Consider the following 16,316-nt stretch of genomic DNA (forward strand, 5'->3'; position numbering starts at 1 on the left):
ACTCGACTACCCTTTTTGAATACCACTATGGACTATAATAATAATAATGTCTGCATGCCCAGTCTTTGCGATCCCATGGAATGTAACCCTAAAAGATGATGCTGTTAAAGTGCTGCACTAAGTATGCCAATAAATTTGGAAAATTCAGCAGTGGCCACAAGACTGGAAAAGGTCAATTTTCATTCCAATCCCAAAGAAAGGCAATACCAAAGAATGTTCAAACTAGCGCACAATTGTACTCATCTCACATGTTATCAAAGTAATGCTCAAAATTCTCCAACCAAGACTTCAACACTACGTGAACTGAGAACTTCTAGATGTTCAAAATGGATTTAGAAAAGGCAGAAGAATCAGAGATAAAATTGCCAACATCCACTGGAAAAAGCAAGAGAATTCCAGAAAAACATCTACTTCTGCTTCACTGTCTACACTAAAGCCTTTGACTGTGTTGATCACAACAAACTGTGGAAACTTCTTCAAGAGATGGGAATACCAGATCACTTTACCTGCTTCCTGAGAAATCTGTATGCAGGTCAAGAAGTAACAGTGAGAACTGGACATGGAACAACAGACTGGTCCCAAATTGGGAAAGGAGTATGTCAAGGCTGTATATTGTCACCCTGCTTATTTAATTTGTATGCAGAGTATATCATGCGATATGCCAAGCTGGATGAAGCTCAAGCTGGAATCAAGATTGCAGGGACAAATATCAACAACCAGATATGCAGATGACACCACCCTTATGGCAGAAAGCAAAGAGGAACTAAAGAGCCTCCTGGTGAAAGTGAAAGAGGAAGAGTGAAAAAGCTGGCTTAAAACTCAATATTCAGAAAACTAAGATCATGGCATCTGGTCCCATCACTTTAAGGCAAATAGATGGGGAAACAATGGAAACAGTGACTGACTTTATTTACTTGGGTTCCAAGATCACTGCCAATGGTGACTGCAGCCATGAAATTAAAAGATGCTTGCTCCCTGGAAGAAAAGCTATAATCAACCTAGAAAGCATACTAAAAAGCAGAGATATTACTTTGCCGACAAAGGTCCGTCTACTCAAAGCTATGGTTTTTCCAGTAATAATATATGGATGGGAGAGTTGGACCATAAAGAAAGCTGAGCGCCGAAGAATTGATGCTCTTGAACTATGGTGTTGGAGAAGACTCTTGAGAGTCCCTTGGACTGCAAGGAGATCCAACCAGTCCATCCTAAAGGAAATCAACTCTGAATATTCATTGGAAGGAACAATGATGAAGCTGAAGGTCCAATACTTTGGCCACCTGACGCAAAGAGCTGACTCTGCAAAAGACCCTGATGCTGGGAAAGATTGAAGGCAGGAGGAGAAGGGAGTGACAGAGGATGAGATGGTTAGATGGCATCACCGACATGATGCACATGAGTTTGAGCAAGCTCCAGGAGTTGGTGATGGACAGGGAAGCCTGGCGTGCTGCAGTCCATGGGGTCGCAAAGAGTCAGACAGAACTAAATGACTGAACTGAACTACACTGTTGCCTGCCAGGCTCCTCTGTTCCTGGTATTTCTCAGGCACGAATACTGGAGTGGGTTGCCATTTTCTCCTCCAGGGCTTACAGACTAGTGGATTGTTACCTATTCTAAATGCTACAATCAGAGTTATTATTCTTTCTTAATACTCAAATTGCCCCAAATTTGACAATTAGCAAATTCTTTAAGCTGCTGTTTTTTAAAAATCTGAGTCTTGGGACTTCCCTGATGGTCCTGTGATAAAGCATCCGCCTGCCAGTGCAGGGGACATGGGTTCGATCCCTGGTCCGGGAAGATCCCACATGCCATGGGGCAGCTAAGCCTGTGCACCACAACTAGTGAGCCTGTGCCCCACAATGAGAGAAGCCGCCGCAACGAGGAGCCCGCGGACTGCAGAGCAGCCCTCGCTTGCCACAACTAGAGAAACCCTGCACACAGCAACGAAGACCCAGTGCAGTAAAAAATAAATTAAATAAAAAAAAAATTTAAAACATAAAAATCTGAGTCTTAATACAGTATGATTAAAGTCAGCTTTTTTAAGGTTATTTCTCTACTGAAGAAAATCACCTACTCATTCATTCAAATTATTTCAAAAATTTTTCAAGTATTAACCATGTGCCAGATGCCTTTTTAAGTGTTGGGGATATATTAAAGAACAACAGAGTCCCTACTACCGGGGGCTTACATTATTCATTATGAAGACAAAATTGGAAAGAAAAATAATTACGTAATATATCAGATGGGGGTAAGTGCTTAGGAGAAAAACAAAGCAGTGTATGGGATGAAAAATGATAGAGAGTTGGTATTTAGAGTAGAGAGAAACCCCTCCAAAGAAATAACACGAGGCAGAGACTCAGATGAATTTGATTGAGTAGCTTGTAGCATCTGGAGGTTAAGAAACCCCAGCCCTGGGAACAGAGCAAGGGGCCTACTTGGAATGTTTGAAGATCAGCAAGAAGGCAGCGTGGCTGGAGTCCAGTAAGCTGGGGGTAGTTGCAGGATGTAAGATCAGAAAAGAATGAATCCTGACATTCATCATATACTCAGGGCATAACTATGATTTGTTTTTGCTTTGTATTTTTCCCCTCCTTGGGCTGCAGGGCATGTGGGACCTTAGTTCCCCAGCCAGCACCCCCCCTCCCCCGCGCCCGCAGCAAAAGCACAGAGTCTGAACCACTGGATGGCGAGAGAAGCCCCTTGTTTTGCATTTTATAATAAAACAATTTTTTAAGCTGGAGACTGAGCATGGTTCTTAGAGTGGGTTTAAAAAAATATGAACGTGTCCTAACCCCAGGAACTTGTGAAACTCACCTTATTTGGAAGAAGGATATTTGCAGATGTAAAGAGGTTAAGAATCAGGAGATGAGCTCCATCTGCAATTACCTGGGTCGGCCCTAAATCTAGTGACAACTGTCCTTAAAAGAGACAGGAGAAAAGAAGACAGAGAGAAGAGAAGGCCACATGAAGATGGAGACAGAGACTGAAGTCATGCAACCACAAGCCAAGGAACACCTCCCGCACGCTCCTTTATAGGAACAGACAAACGGATTCTAAAATGTATATGAAAAAGCAAAGGACCTAAACAATTTTTATAAAGAATGAACTTGGAGAACTCACACTATCTGATGCCAACACTTGCTACAAAGTTAGAGTAATCAAGACAGTACACTGCCATAAAGACCAATACACATACCAAAGGAACGGCGCGGTCCAAAAACAGACTCTGGTTTACGGTCAAGTGTCTTTTCACAAAGGTGTTGTACTGGAGTGAACCGTGTGGCCCAGAGACTCATGGCCACCCAGAACCTCAGAATGTAACCTTATTTGGAATCAGGGTCTTTGCAGATGTCATTAGTGAGGATACAGTCATACTGGATTAGGCGGGCCCTAAATCCAGTGATTGGCGTCCTTACAAGAACACACAGAGCAGACACAGACATAGGGGAAGAAAGCCACACGCCAACACAGGCAGAGAGTGGAACTGTGGAGCCAAAAATGCCATGAATTTCTGGGAGCACCAGAAGCTAGGAAGCGTCAAGAAAGGGTTCCTCAATACAATGTTTAGAGAAAGCCCTGCCAAACCTTGATTTTAGACTTCTAGCCTCCAAAACTAGGAGGAAAGACATCTTTCCTTGAAGTTATCGAATTTGTATTAATTTGTTAAGGCAGCCCTAGGAAACTAATATAGTTTTAGTTTGCTGTTGTTTGGTCGGTTGGTTTTTATTGAAACAAAATGAACAAAACACAAAGTTTACTTGAACATGAGTTTTATAGTCAAACTGGCCTGGGTTCCACTGCTTCATCTATCACTACACCTTCCAGAGAATGTAGCCTGTGCTACTCTTCAGACATATCCGACTCTTTGTGACCCCACGGACAGTAGCCCACCAGGCTCCTCTGCCCAGGTGATTTCCCAGGCGAGAATACTGGAGTGGGTTGCCATTTCCTTCTCCAGGGGATCTTCCCAACCCAGGGATCGATCTGTATTGGCAGGCAGATTCCTTACCACTGAGCCATCCAGAAAGCCCAATCGCGTAGGATGACCTGCTTCTAATTAGCCTGCCTACAGCTTCCCCACACAAATAAGTCTCCCACCAAGGCACACCTGAACCTTCCTTTCCACTATCAAGGTTTCCCACTCCCCTATTTGCCTTTGAATCTCTGACAAATACAAGCATGGCTGATTCCCTTGTTAGAGCAAGCACTAAATGAATAGCCATTGGCTGGTCTTGTTTGGTTGGTCTTCATTTACTTCCACAACTAGGATAAAAAGAGGGGAGGTCCTCATTTTATTTTTGTGGTGTTTCTGCTCCGTATCTTAAAAATCCCTTCTTCTAAGACAGTATGATATATTGCGGACGGGGGCGGGGCGGGGGGGGTTGCTGCTTTGGAACCAGAGAGACCTGGGTTTCAAGATCTGACTCCTCTAGCTATGACCTTATGGAAGTTCTATAATTTCTTTGAACATCAGCTTCCTTGCCAATGTTCCTGACTGAGGAAACAGTAACTACCTACTGCTAACTGCCCTAAAAAGAGATGATGAACACAGAAGAGGAACAGCGCCTGGCACAGAATAAGTCCTCAGTGAAGTTAGCTGCTGTGATTCGGCTACAGTGTTCAGCATTGAAACACTTAACTCTGTGATTCAATAACCTGCTATTAAGGTTGGTAGCATTTTTTGTTTCTAAGTTATGTTATTAGCAATATGGTGCCAAGTCCCTCATCTTAGAAAGTTAAGGACAGCATGAAAGTGATGTTCTGACTGCAAGTGACAGAAAACCACCAAAACCAGCTCATGTAAAATCCCACACACAGATCTAAAGTACATCTAGGACTGAAAAGGACTGAATTTAAATTAATAAACAGTAATTCAAGAAACCAGGTTACTACTCTCTCAGGGTGATCAAACGCTTGGTTTGATCACCCTTACTTCTCTGTCAACAGGCTTCTGTTAACTCAGCCTACACATGGCCCTTAAAAATAGCCACTCCAAGACGGTAATGATCTATAACGTGATAGGGATTTGGGTTTAAACACGTGTATATATGTCTTTCTGGCTTCCCTGGTGGCTCAAACGGTAAAGAATCTGTCTGCAATGCAGGAGACCTGGGTTCAATCCCTGGGTCGGGAAGATCCTCTGGAAAAGGGCATGGCCACCCACTCCAGTATCCTTGCCTGGAGAATTCCGCAAACAGAGGAGCCTGGCAGGTAGTCCACGGGGGTCACAAAGAGTCAGACACAACTCAGCGACTAACTTTCTTTCACGTGTATATACATTTGTCAACACTCATCTAACGGTACACTTAACACGTACACATTTCATTGTACGTTTGAATCTCTTTTCCTATCTCTTTCATCAAACTTTGACCTGTCAAAGACAAAAAGGAAATCGTATTCAATTCTAAATCCCCAACAATAGTACAATGCCTAGCACGTGGCCAAATCCCAATAAATGTTTCATTATTAAACAAAGGAAGACAAACTTACGAAAATGAGAAATTTTACTTACTGGAATTCATCCTGAAATGTGTGTTAAAAGTTCTCATTTTAATTAGTAATTACATTCTAATTAATATAAACAGATTTAAATTTTACTTATTATAAAGAGAAGTGTATTTATTTATAAGCAATTAGTGACAATTACGGGGCAAACTGCTCTGGCTACATGACGCTACCGCCACCTAGTGGAAACAAATGCACATTACCATGACTGCAAACTCCTTAAGAAGAAAATTTCCAACTGGGTTGAGGGACCATGAGCAAACCCATTTCAATCACATTAACGAGGCATCTGATAGGTTCTGGAAATTATGCCAGGTTCCATGAGGACAGGGAAAGATCATGACTGTTTTGATCACTGCTGTGTCACTAGAGTCAAGAAGAGTGACAATATACTTTGTTCATGCGTGTGTTGTATCCAACACTTTGCAACCCTATGGACTGTAGCCCACCAGGCTCCTCTGTCCGTGGGATTTCCCAGGCAAGAACACTGGACTGGGTTGCCATGCCCTCCTCCAGGGGATCTTTCTGACCCAAGGACAGAACCCAGGTCTCCTGCATTGCAGGCGGATTCTGTACTGCTGAGCCACCAGGAGAACCCTGATATACCTGGGTAGCTTTCAGTAAACATCTGTAAGCTGACTGACTAGATTCTAAGGATTAAAAGAAGACTGAGACATGGTCTTCAGTAAAGGCATTCAGCCATCCAAAGCCAACAGAATTTTATCCAGGCCACGGAATATTATTCAACATGCATGCGTGCACACACACATACACACAGACGCAACTATCAAGCCATTGAAAAGAACTAAGGAAACTTAAATGCATATTATACTAAGTAAAAGAAGCTAGTCAGAAAAGGCTACATATATTATTCCAACTATATTACATTCTGAAAAGGGCAAAGCTATAGAGATAGCAAAAAAAAGATCAGTGGTCTCAAGGTGTTGGGAGGAGGGAGAGATTGATAGGCAGAGCATAGGATTTTTAGGGCAGCGAAACTATTCTGTGTGGTGTTTTATTAGTGGAAGCATGTAGTTATACATTTGTCAAAACCCATGGAATGTTCAACCCTAATGTAAACTATGGACTCTAGATGATAATGATGTGTTAGTGTGAGTTCATCAGTTATAACAAGTGTACCACTCTGATGGGGGATGTTGACAGTGGCGGAGCCCGTGCAGTGGGGGTAGGAGGTATATGGAGGCTCTGTACTTTCTACTCAACTTTGCTATGAACCTAAAACTGCTCTTGTAAATGATCTGCTTCTAAAAAACAATATGATTTTTACCCTGATGTTCAAATAAGCAAACCCACATCTAATGAGTACATCAAAACTATGATACTGGTTTTAAATACCTAAGTGAAATGCTCAGTAAATGTTATTTCCTCACCTCTGTGGTGATAGTTTAGTCGCTAAGTCATGTCCAACTCTTGCGACCTCATGGACTGTAGCCTGCCGGGCTTCTCTGACCATAGGATTCTCCAGGCAAGAACACTGGAGTGGGTTGCCATTTCCTTCTCCGAGGGATCTTTCCCAGCCAGGAATCAAACCTGGGTCTCCTGCATTGCAGGCAGATTCTTTACCAACTGAGCTACCAGGAACAGTCCTTGCCTCTGTGGCACAGCCCTAATTCCACATCCCAAGCAGCTGCCATCAAGCAGCTATAAACAAGTCACTGGGTCTTCATCTGTAAAATTAAGACAACTAGACAAAATCTCTCAGTTCCCTTCCTGATATAACATTTTTAAAATTTTAAATGAAGACATAAAACAAGTTAAATTTTTTTAGGGTATAGAGAAAGAAAGAAAACTGTCAAATATTTACAGCATCATACTGACACCAAAATCTGACAAAGAAGATATTAAAAATTACTGTAAAAACTCTAAAAGTGATGCCCAAAAGAACTCAGGGATATGTTAAATGAAAGATATGCTATGAGCACAAAATGTTCAGTCTAGGAATAGAAGGACTATTAAATATTAAGTTTACTCATATAAATAATAACCACACAAATAGGTCAAAAAACAAAAGTTAATGACCATGTCAGTATATGTCAAACATGTTTTTGAAAAAATTATAAAACCACTCCTGATTTTTAGTTAGTTAGTTAGGTAGGTAGTTCAGTCGCTCAGTCGTGTCCGACTCTTTGTGACCCCCTGAATCGTAGCACGCCAGGCCTCCCTGTCCATCACCAACTCCCGGAGTTTACTCAAACCCTTGTCCATCGAGTCGGTGATGCCATCCAACCATCTCATCCTCTGTCGTCCCCTTCTCCTCCTGCCCCCAATCCCCCCCACCATCAGGGTCTTTTTCAATGAGTCAACTCTTCACATGAGGTGGCCAAAGTACTGGAGTTTCAGCTTCAGCATCAGTCCTTCCAATGAACACCCAGGACTGATTTCCTTTAGGATGGACTGGTTGGATCTCCTTGCAGTCCAAGGGACTCGCAAGAGTCTTCTCCAACACCATAGTTCAAAAGCATCAATTTTTCAGCTCTCAGCTGATTTTTAACCCTTAGCAAAACAGCAATAGGTGACTTTTTCCTTAACATAATTGAAAAATGCAAAATGTTATGGTGGTGTTGGTGGTGTAGTAGCTTCCCAGGTGGCGCTAGTGGTAAGATCAGGTTCAATCCCTGGGTCAGAAAGATCCCCTAGAGCAGGAAACGGCAACCCACTCCAGTATTCTTGCCTGGAGGATTCAATGGACAGAAGAGCCCGGTGGGTTACAGTTCATGGGGCCGCAAAGAGTCAGACACGACTGAGCAGCCAAGCATACGCAAAGAGCAGGTAAGCCCAGGGATGTGACACGAAGTAACTTTCCAGCACATTATCAGTAAACCTCCACTGTGTGTGTGCACAACAGGCCACATTTTTATCACCCAACGCAGCACCAAATCTCGAAACAAGGGGAGGGGGAGGGAATCTGATGGAACCACAACCATAGATCTTCCCATTGGCTCCTCTTCCCTGAAAGACCTTGATGAAGGCTGTTCATGCCAGGATGAAGGCAGTTGCTTCAGGCCAGCTGACTCACGTTAGAGCCTGTGTGAGTACGCGGTTCACAGGAGGCAAAAAGAGAAATCCTGAACAAGTATATAGAAATACACTGCCCGAAAAAAAAAAAAGGGTCATTTTAATATGAAATGAGTTGATGAGAGAACCTGGGATTCGAAGACAGATACACAATCATTAAGAAACTGTCATGCACAGAGATGGTGAAGATGCTTTCATTGTCAAGGATACCCCTTAACTCATCAGTCAGCTAAGCAACCAATCGATAATTTAGGGGGTTCCTACTATGTGCACACCTCTGCTGCAGTTATAAGAAAATGTAAGATAGGGTTCCATCAAGATAAATACCTATTTCACGGTTGGGGAGACAATAAACAAAGGAAGAGAACCAAACAAAACATGAGATGGATGAGGCAACCCAATTCTCTCCCTGCTTTCCCACATGTGAGTGAGGAATAAGAACACAAGAAGCAGTCAATCCCAACAGTTTACATCCTCCAACTTTCAGAAGCTAAAAGGATTTGAAGCTTTTTTAACAGACACAGGTAAATAATCTATCACAATGGTAATAACTGATCAGAGATTATTGAAAACATACTAACACCTTAAAGAAATCTCAGTAATGTCTAGTCTCCCACCTAACAAGGCATATTAACTAATTAATTTAATTAATCACAACTATATTCGCAAGCCACTATGCTAGGCTCCAACTGAATGAACCAAAATTGAATAGATGAAAATATTCAAAGAAATCTTATATAATGCCTGTTACAGGACTGGAAGCAAGTTCTGAGGGCAGCTCATTAACAAAGAAAGAACTGGGACTGAAATTCTTGAGTCTGTAACCGAAAATAAGCACATGTAGCTACATAGTCACCTCTGTTTATACTGCTAGGATTAAAAACCGGTGATGAGATTAAATCAACGTCTTCCCATCCCTAAGATAACCCAACTTTGAGGAAGTACAGGTGACAGTTCACATTAATTCAACAAATATGTACTGAGTTTTCATACTATGCTCAGTGCCTGAAATGTGAAGTTGAGTAAGATGTGGACTCGGTTTATTGTGTTTTTAAATAAATATACAGTCAAGTCCAATCCCTGATCTAAAAGAGCTCATGTTACAGAGTTCTTTGTCTTTATTGGTTGTAAAAAAAAAAATGGCATGCCTTTAAAAAGTAAGGTTCCTTGAAACAATCCTGTTTTTCCAATCATTAACTGCCTAACCAAGAGGCTACAAAGCTGGAACATCACGACACTGTACTTGTAATAAGTGATTGGAATGTGAGTTGGAAATAAAATTAAATATCTCTAAAACTATAATGCTGTACTGGTTCAATGTAAAACTATGAAATCCTACATCAAGAAATTTTATTTATGCAAAATCTATTCAAAAAAGCAAGATATAAACAGCTAATATTTCATGGCCCCATTACCAAGCGTAAAGAGGTTTTCAAGTAAGAAATGTGTACTGTTGAAAGCTTTGGGAACACTGAGCCTCTATATCCTGTGGAAAAGGCAGATACAGCCTTGAGGCAAAAATGCTAGGAAGTGATAGAATGCCTTCTTTACAATTTGCAGTTAGGTTATTACCCATGATAAATTGATAACCATTCATTAACTTTGAGAGCAATAGACAACTGACAGGCTATTTCATGCCTCAAAGAATTTATGGCAAAAATGACAGGTGACTTAGAATTCAGAAAATAAAATGGATTCTTGGAAATTGTTACTTTCATGCAGCCTTCTTTTAAATAAACTTGGAAGCAGGTATAGGTATTCGCTACTAATAAAAATTAAAGGTCGTGATTTTCTACATCAATGACCAAAGGATTAATGTTTATCATTTGCATCAGTCTGTCAATCAACAATATATATACATGAATCTAGCATTTAAGGTATCAGGAGAAAGACTATTCACCATGGATCATAAAAGGGAAGAATTATGCAAAACACATTAATAACTTAATTAAAACAGGGTACAATTAAGATTTAGGAATTATGTTTACAGGTAGGTTCTCCTCGGCTGACACATCCTTATACCTACCTCAAAGTTGCAAGTATCCTAAGGCATTGTAGTCAAGTCCCCACCTTTGCAGCCCGAAGGACTGTAGCACGCCAGGCTCTCCTGTCCATGGGATTATCCAGGCAAAAGTACTGGAGCAAGTTGCCATTTCCTACTCCAGAGAATATTATCCACCCAGGGACTAAAGCAGCATCTCTTAAGTCTCCATCATTGGCAGGCAGACTATCACTACAGCCACCTGGGAAGCCCTTCAATGCAGTTCAGTTCAGTCGCTCAGTCGTGTCCGACTCTACGATCCCATGGACTGTAGCAGGCCAGGCCTCGCTGTCCATCACCAACTCCTGGAGTCTACTCAAACTCATGTCCATTGAGTCGGTGATGCCATCCAACCATCTCATCCTCTGTTGTCCCCTTCTCCTCCTGCCTTCAATCTTTCCCAGCATCAGGGTCTTTTCCAATGAGTCCATTCTTTGCATCAGGTGGCCAAAGTATTGGAGTTTCAGCTACAGCATCAGTCCTTCCAATGAATATTTAGGACTGATTACCTTTAGGATGGACTGGTTTGATCTCCTTGCAGTCCAAGGACTCTTGAGAGTCTTCTCCAATACCACAGTTCAAAAGCATCAATTCTTCGGCGCTCAGCTTTCCTTATAGTCCAACTCTCATATCCATGCATGACTACTGGAAAAACCATAGCTTTGACTAGACGGACCTTTGTTGGCAAAGTCATCTCTCTGCTTTCTAATAAGCTGTCTAGGTTGGTCATAACTTTTCTTTCAAGGAGCAAGCGTCTTTTAATTTCATGGCTACAGTCACCATCTGCAGTGATTCTGGAGCCCCCAAAAATAGAGTCTGTCACTGTTTCCACTGTTTCCCCATATATTTGCCATGAAGTGATGGGACCAGATGCCAAGTTCTTAGTTTTCTGAGTTTTAAGCCAACTTTTTCACTCTCCTCTTTCACTTTCATCAAGAGGCTCTTTAGTTCTTTGCTTTCTGCCATAAGGATGGTGTCATCTGCATATCTGAGGTTGTTATTTCTCCCACAATCTTGATTCCTCTTGTGCTTCATCCAGCCCAGTGTTTCTCATGATGTACTCTGCATAGAAGTTAAATAAGCAGGGTGACAATATACAGCCTTGACGTATTCGTTTCCCTATTTTGAACTGGTCCGTTGTTCCATATCCAGTTCTAACTGTTGCTTCTTGACCTGCATACAGATTTCTCAGGAGGCGGGTAAGGTGGTCAGGTATTCCCATCTCTTTAAGAATTTTCCACAGTTTGTTGTGATCCACAGTCAAAGGCTTTGGCATAGTCAATAAAGCAGAAGTAGATGTTTTTTCTGGAACTCTCTTGCTTTTTTGATGATCCAGTGGATATTGGCAATTTGATCTCTTCCTCTGCCTTTTCTAAATCCAGCTTGAACATCTGGACGTTCATGGTACACATGCTGTTGAAGCCTGGCTTGGAGAATTTTGAGCGTTACTTTGCTAGCATGTGAGATGAGTGCAATCGTGCAGTAGTTTGAGCATTCTTTCACATTAACTTTCTTTGGGATTGGAATGAAAACTGAGCTTTTCCAGTCCTGTGCCCACTGCTGAGTTTTCCAAATTTGCTGGCATATTGAGTACAGCACTTTCACAGCATCATCTTTTAGATCTGAAATAGCTCAACTGGAATTCCATCACCTCCACTAACTTTCTTTGTAGTGATGCTTCCTAAGGCCCACTTGACTTCGCATTCCAGGATGTCTGGCTCTAAGTGAATGATCACACCATCATGATTATCTGGGCTGTGAAGATCTTTTTTGTACAGTTCTGTGTATCCTTGCCACCTCTTCTTAATATCTTCTGCTTCTGTTCAGTTCCTACCATTTCTGTCCTTTATTGAGCCCATCTTTGCATGAAATGTTCCCTTAGAAAGTGAAAGAAGAAAGTGAAGTCGCTCAGTCATGTCCGACTCTTTGCGACCCCATGGACTGTATGTAGCCTACTAGGCTCCTCCGTCCATGGGATTCTCCAGACAAGAATACTGGAGTGGGTTGCCATCTCCCTCTCCAGGGGATCTTCCCGACCCAGGGATAGAACCCCGGTCTACCGCATCGCAGGCAGATGCTTTAACCTCTGAGCCATCAGGGAAGCTCTTGAAGAGATCTCTAGTCTTTCCCATTCTATTGTTTTCCTCTATTTCTTTGCACTGATCACTGAAGAAGGATTTCTTATCTCTCCTTGCTATTCTTTGGAACACTTCATTCAAATGGGTATATCTTTCCTTTTCTCCTCTGCCTTTTGCTTCTCTTTTCATAGCTGTTTGTAGGCCCTCCTCAGACAACCATTTAGCCTTTTTGCATTTCTTTTTCTTGGAGATGGTCTTGATCCCTGCCTCCTGTACAATGTCATGAACCTCCATCCACAGTTCTTCAGGCACTCTGTCTATCAGATCTAGTCCCTTGAATCTATTTGTCACTTCCACTGTATAGTCATAAGGGATTTGATTTAGGTCATACCTGAATGGTCTAGTGGTTTTCCCCACTTTCTTCAATTTAAGTCTGAATTTGGCAATAAGGAGTTCATGATCTGAGCCACAGTCAGCTCCCCATCTTGTTTTTGCTAACTGTATAGAGCTTCTCCATCTTCAGCTGCAAAGAATATAATCTGATTTCAGAATTGACCATCTGGTGATGTCCATGTGTAGAATCTTCTCTTGTGTTGTTGGAAGAGGATGTTTGCTATGACCAGTGTGTTCTCTTGGCAAAACTCTACTAGCCTTTGCCCCACTTCATTCTGTATTCCAAGGCCAAATTTGCCTGTTACTTGAGGTACTTCTTGACTTCCTATTTTTGCATTCCAGTCCTCTATAATGAAAAAGACATCCTTTCTGGGTGTTAATTCTAGAAGGTCTTGTAGGTCTTCATAAAACCGTTCAACTTCAGCTTCTTCAGCATTATTGGTCAGGGCATAGACTTGGGTTACTGTGATGTTGAATTCTTTGCCTTGGAAACAAACAGAGATCATTCTGCCATTTTTGAGATTGTATCCAAGTACTGCATTTCAGACTTTTATGTTGACTATGATGGCTACTCCATTTCTTCTAAGGGATTCTTGCCCACAGCAGTAAATATAATGGTCATCTGAGTTAAATTCACCCATTCCAGTTCATCTTAGTTCACTGATTCCTAAAATGTTAATGTTCACTCCTGCCATCTCCTGTTTGACCACTTCCAATTTGCCTTGATTCATGGAACTAACATTCCAGGTTCCTGTGCAATACTGCTCTTTACAGCATCAGACTTTACTTCCATCACCTGTCACATCCACAACTGGGTGTTGTTTTTGCTTTGGCTCTGTCTCTTCATTCTTTCTGGAGTTAGTTCTCCACTGATCTCCAGTAGCATATTGGGCACCTACAGACCTGGGGAGTTCATCTTTCAGTGTCCTATCTTTTTGCCTTTTCATACTGTTCGTGGGGTTCTCAAGGCAAGAATACTGAAGTGGTTTGCCATTCCCTTCTCCAGTGGACCACGTTTTGTCAGAACACTCTACCATGACCCATCCATCTTGAGTGGCCCTATAGGGCATGGCTCATAGTTTCATGATGATCACATAGGAAGCCCTTGGTGTTTCTTAATCAGGGTTTTTGTCTAATTCTATTTTCTTCTAATTCTCTCTGTTCCCAAACTGACCAAGGCATCAGCTGTCACCTGCATTCCACAATTTCTAGGATTAAAGTGACTGACAACCTTGGCTGCACATTAGCATGACCTCAGTAGCTTTTAAAACATAACAAGCTGGGTCCCCACCCCACATTAATTAAATCAGAATCTCTATAAGTAGTACCAGGTCATTATTTTGTTGTTGTTTAGTTTCCCTAGCAGGCAGTCAAGATCCAGACCTACTGCTCTTCCTGATGCATCACATCAACCTTCCCGATGACCCTCACCTGAGTATCCCACAGACCCCTCAAACTTCTCTCCTATCTGATATGTGCTTCCACCAGCACTAAGCTAGAACATTTTCTTCTCTTCTTCCTTAACTGACTCCAGGATCATTAGATGGTCCTTCCTCCAATCTTTCACAGAATTCTGTCCATGCCCCCATGAGAGCATCAATCACCATTTAATGGAACTGTGCATATGTCCATCATCCCCGTAAGACTGGATTTTCTTTTTTCATTTTTGTATCCCAAGCAGCCACAAATGGGTGGCACCAGAGGGTAAGTGATAGCCAAAAGACCAACCAAACTTTTACAATCAGTTCTAAGAAGTAGCTGCAAGGCTGGAAAACAAGAGAAATAGCTAAGGGATGATTAACCAGGAAAACACAGGATGACAGTCACAGAGGAGGACACAGAAGGGAGGGGATGGTAAACCTGAGCCCCCAGCCCATACACTAAGTGGACTAGATTGATTAAATCCGATCCTGTGCTGGAGCTAACAATCCTAAGTCTATCCCCCCAAAGTATATCAAACTTAAGTGCTTTTCACCCTCATTGCTATAGCCCTTAGGTGGATGGAGTCTTCAGTGTCTTTGCCTGGACTTTTAAAACAACCTTACAATTCATGCTCATACTGCCCATTCCTTGCCACCCCAAGCTTAGACTCACCACAGAGTCTAAAAAGAGAAAATCTCCTCCCATTACTCCTTCACTGGAAATTCTCATGTATCTCTGACATCAAAGTCCAGATTCTCTACCATGACCTGTAAGGCCTTCCTCAAGCTGGCTCTAACCAATCTCTTCCACTATTCTCCTACCTTGTACCAATGCTACATGTACCAATGCTACATTCACACTTGACCAGCTCACAATTTATTTCCTGCACACAAGCTGTTCTTACAGGAAAAATGTCAACCCACTACCCTCCCATCTTCCAACTTTCACAGATCCTACAAAAAAATCAGCTCAGCTGTTACCTCTACAGTGAAGTTACAACAGATGAACACACTCATTATGTACTGATTCTAAAAGTTCTTCTAAAGGCCCTACTATGTGACAGGCATTGGTATAAACATTCCTTTGGTACCATGTTCAAACTTGAGTTATGACAGTTATAGTGATGTATTAATAACACTTGTGATTTTATCTTCTTCATCTGTCTATACATTTCTTGAAGATAAGAACTGTAATTTCTGGTCCAGCTCTCTTGTTTTTCTTTCTTGGGTCCAAGAGGAGCCCGGCATGCCAGGCTATGCCTAGTAAAGAGCCCCTCCTTGAGGTCAGCTCATAACTGGGGGGGGGGGGGGGGGGGGGGTCCTGGATAAGGCTTCGAGGACTGACACTAGCCTGAGCCCACGTGTAGAATACAAATTGTGAAAATGAAGAAAGGTGAAATAAGATCTTCATCCCAGATGAAAAGGATAGAGGTGAAAGAGACAAATGGGGCAGGCAGAGATGAAACGGAGGTATGGGAAAATTGAAGATTAATTTTTGAGCTAACATCATGAACAAAGCTTCAATGGATCACTTCGCTGGAACAGGGCCACAACCTTCAAGGGGCAAAATGATTCTAAATACATTATATTAATCTCCGTAACCATCCTATAGCCTAACCTAGTAATAGGAATGGATGCTGCAAAACTATGCTGAATTAATTAACACTTTTGCAAGCAGTAATTATATATGCATACATGTATACAGAGTGTCTTCATATGACCCAGAAGGCAAAACAAAGACATTAGAAACACTAATTTTAGAGCAAGGTGTCAGAGCAGATGTAATCTAAAAGCAGTGACTTGAGATTACTAACATCCATCACACAGCACATATCAAAAGACTAA

The 16,316-nt window shown here is 41.9% G+C and overlaps 1 protein-coding gene and 1 non-coding gene across 2 annotated transcripts in view; both read right to left on the bottom strand.

Moving 5' to 3' along the window:
- The window catches only part of SMYD3 (SET and MYND domain containing 3), a 726,401-nt gene that overhangs the window by 658,791 nt on the left and 51,294 nt on the right, over positions 1-16,316 (bottom strand). The gene's annotated exons all lie outside the window — the stretch shown is intronic.
- On the bottom strand, positions 7,033-7,104 carry TRNAC-GCA. The gene has a single exon. It is a non-coding gene; the product is annotated as a tRNA-Cys (tRNA).

Source organism: Cervus canadensis, chromosome 13, assembly GCF_019320065.1.
Source record: "Cervus canadensis isolate Bull #8, Minnesota chromosome 13, ASM1932006v1, whole genome shotgun sequence".
NCBI classification, from domain to species: domain Eukaryota; kingdom Metazoa; phylum Chordata; class Mammalia; order Artiodactyla; family Cervidae; genus Cervus; species Cervus canadensis.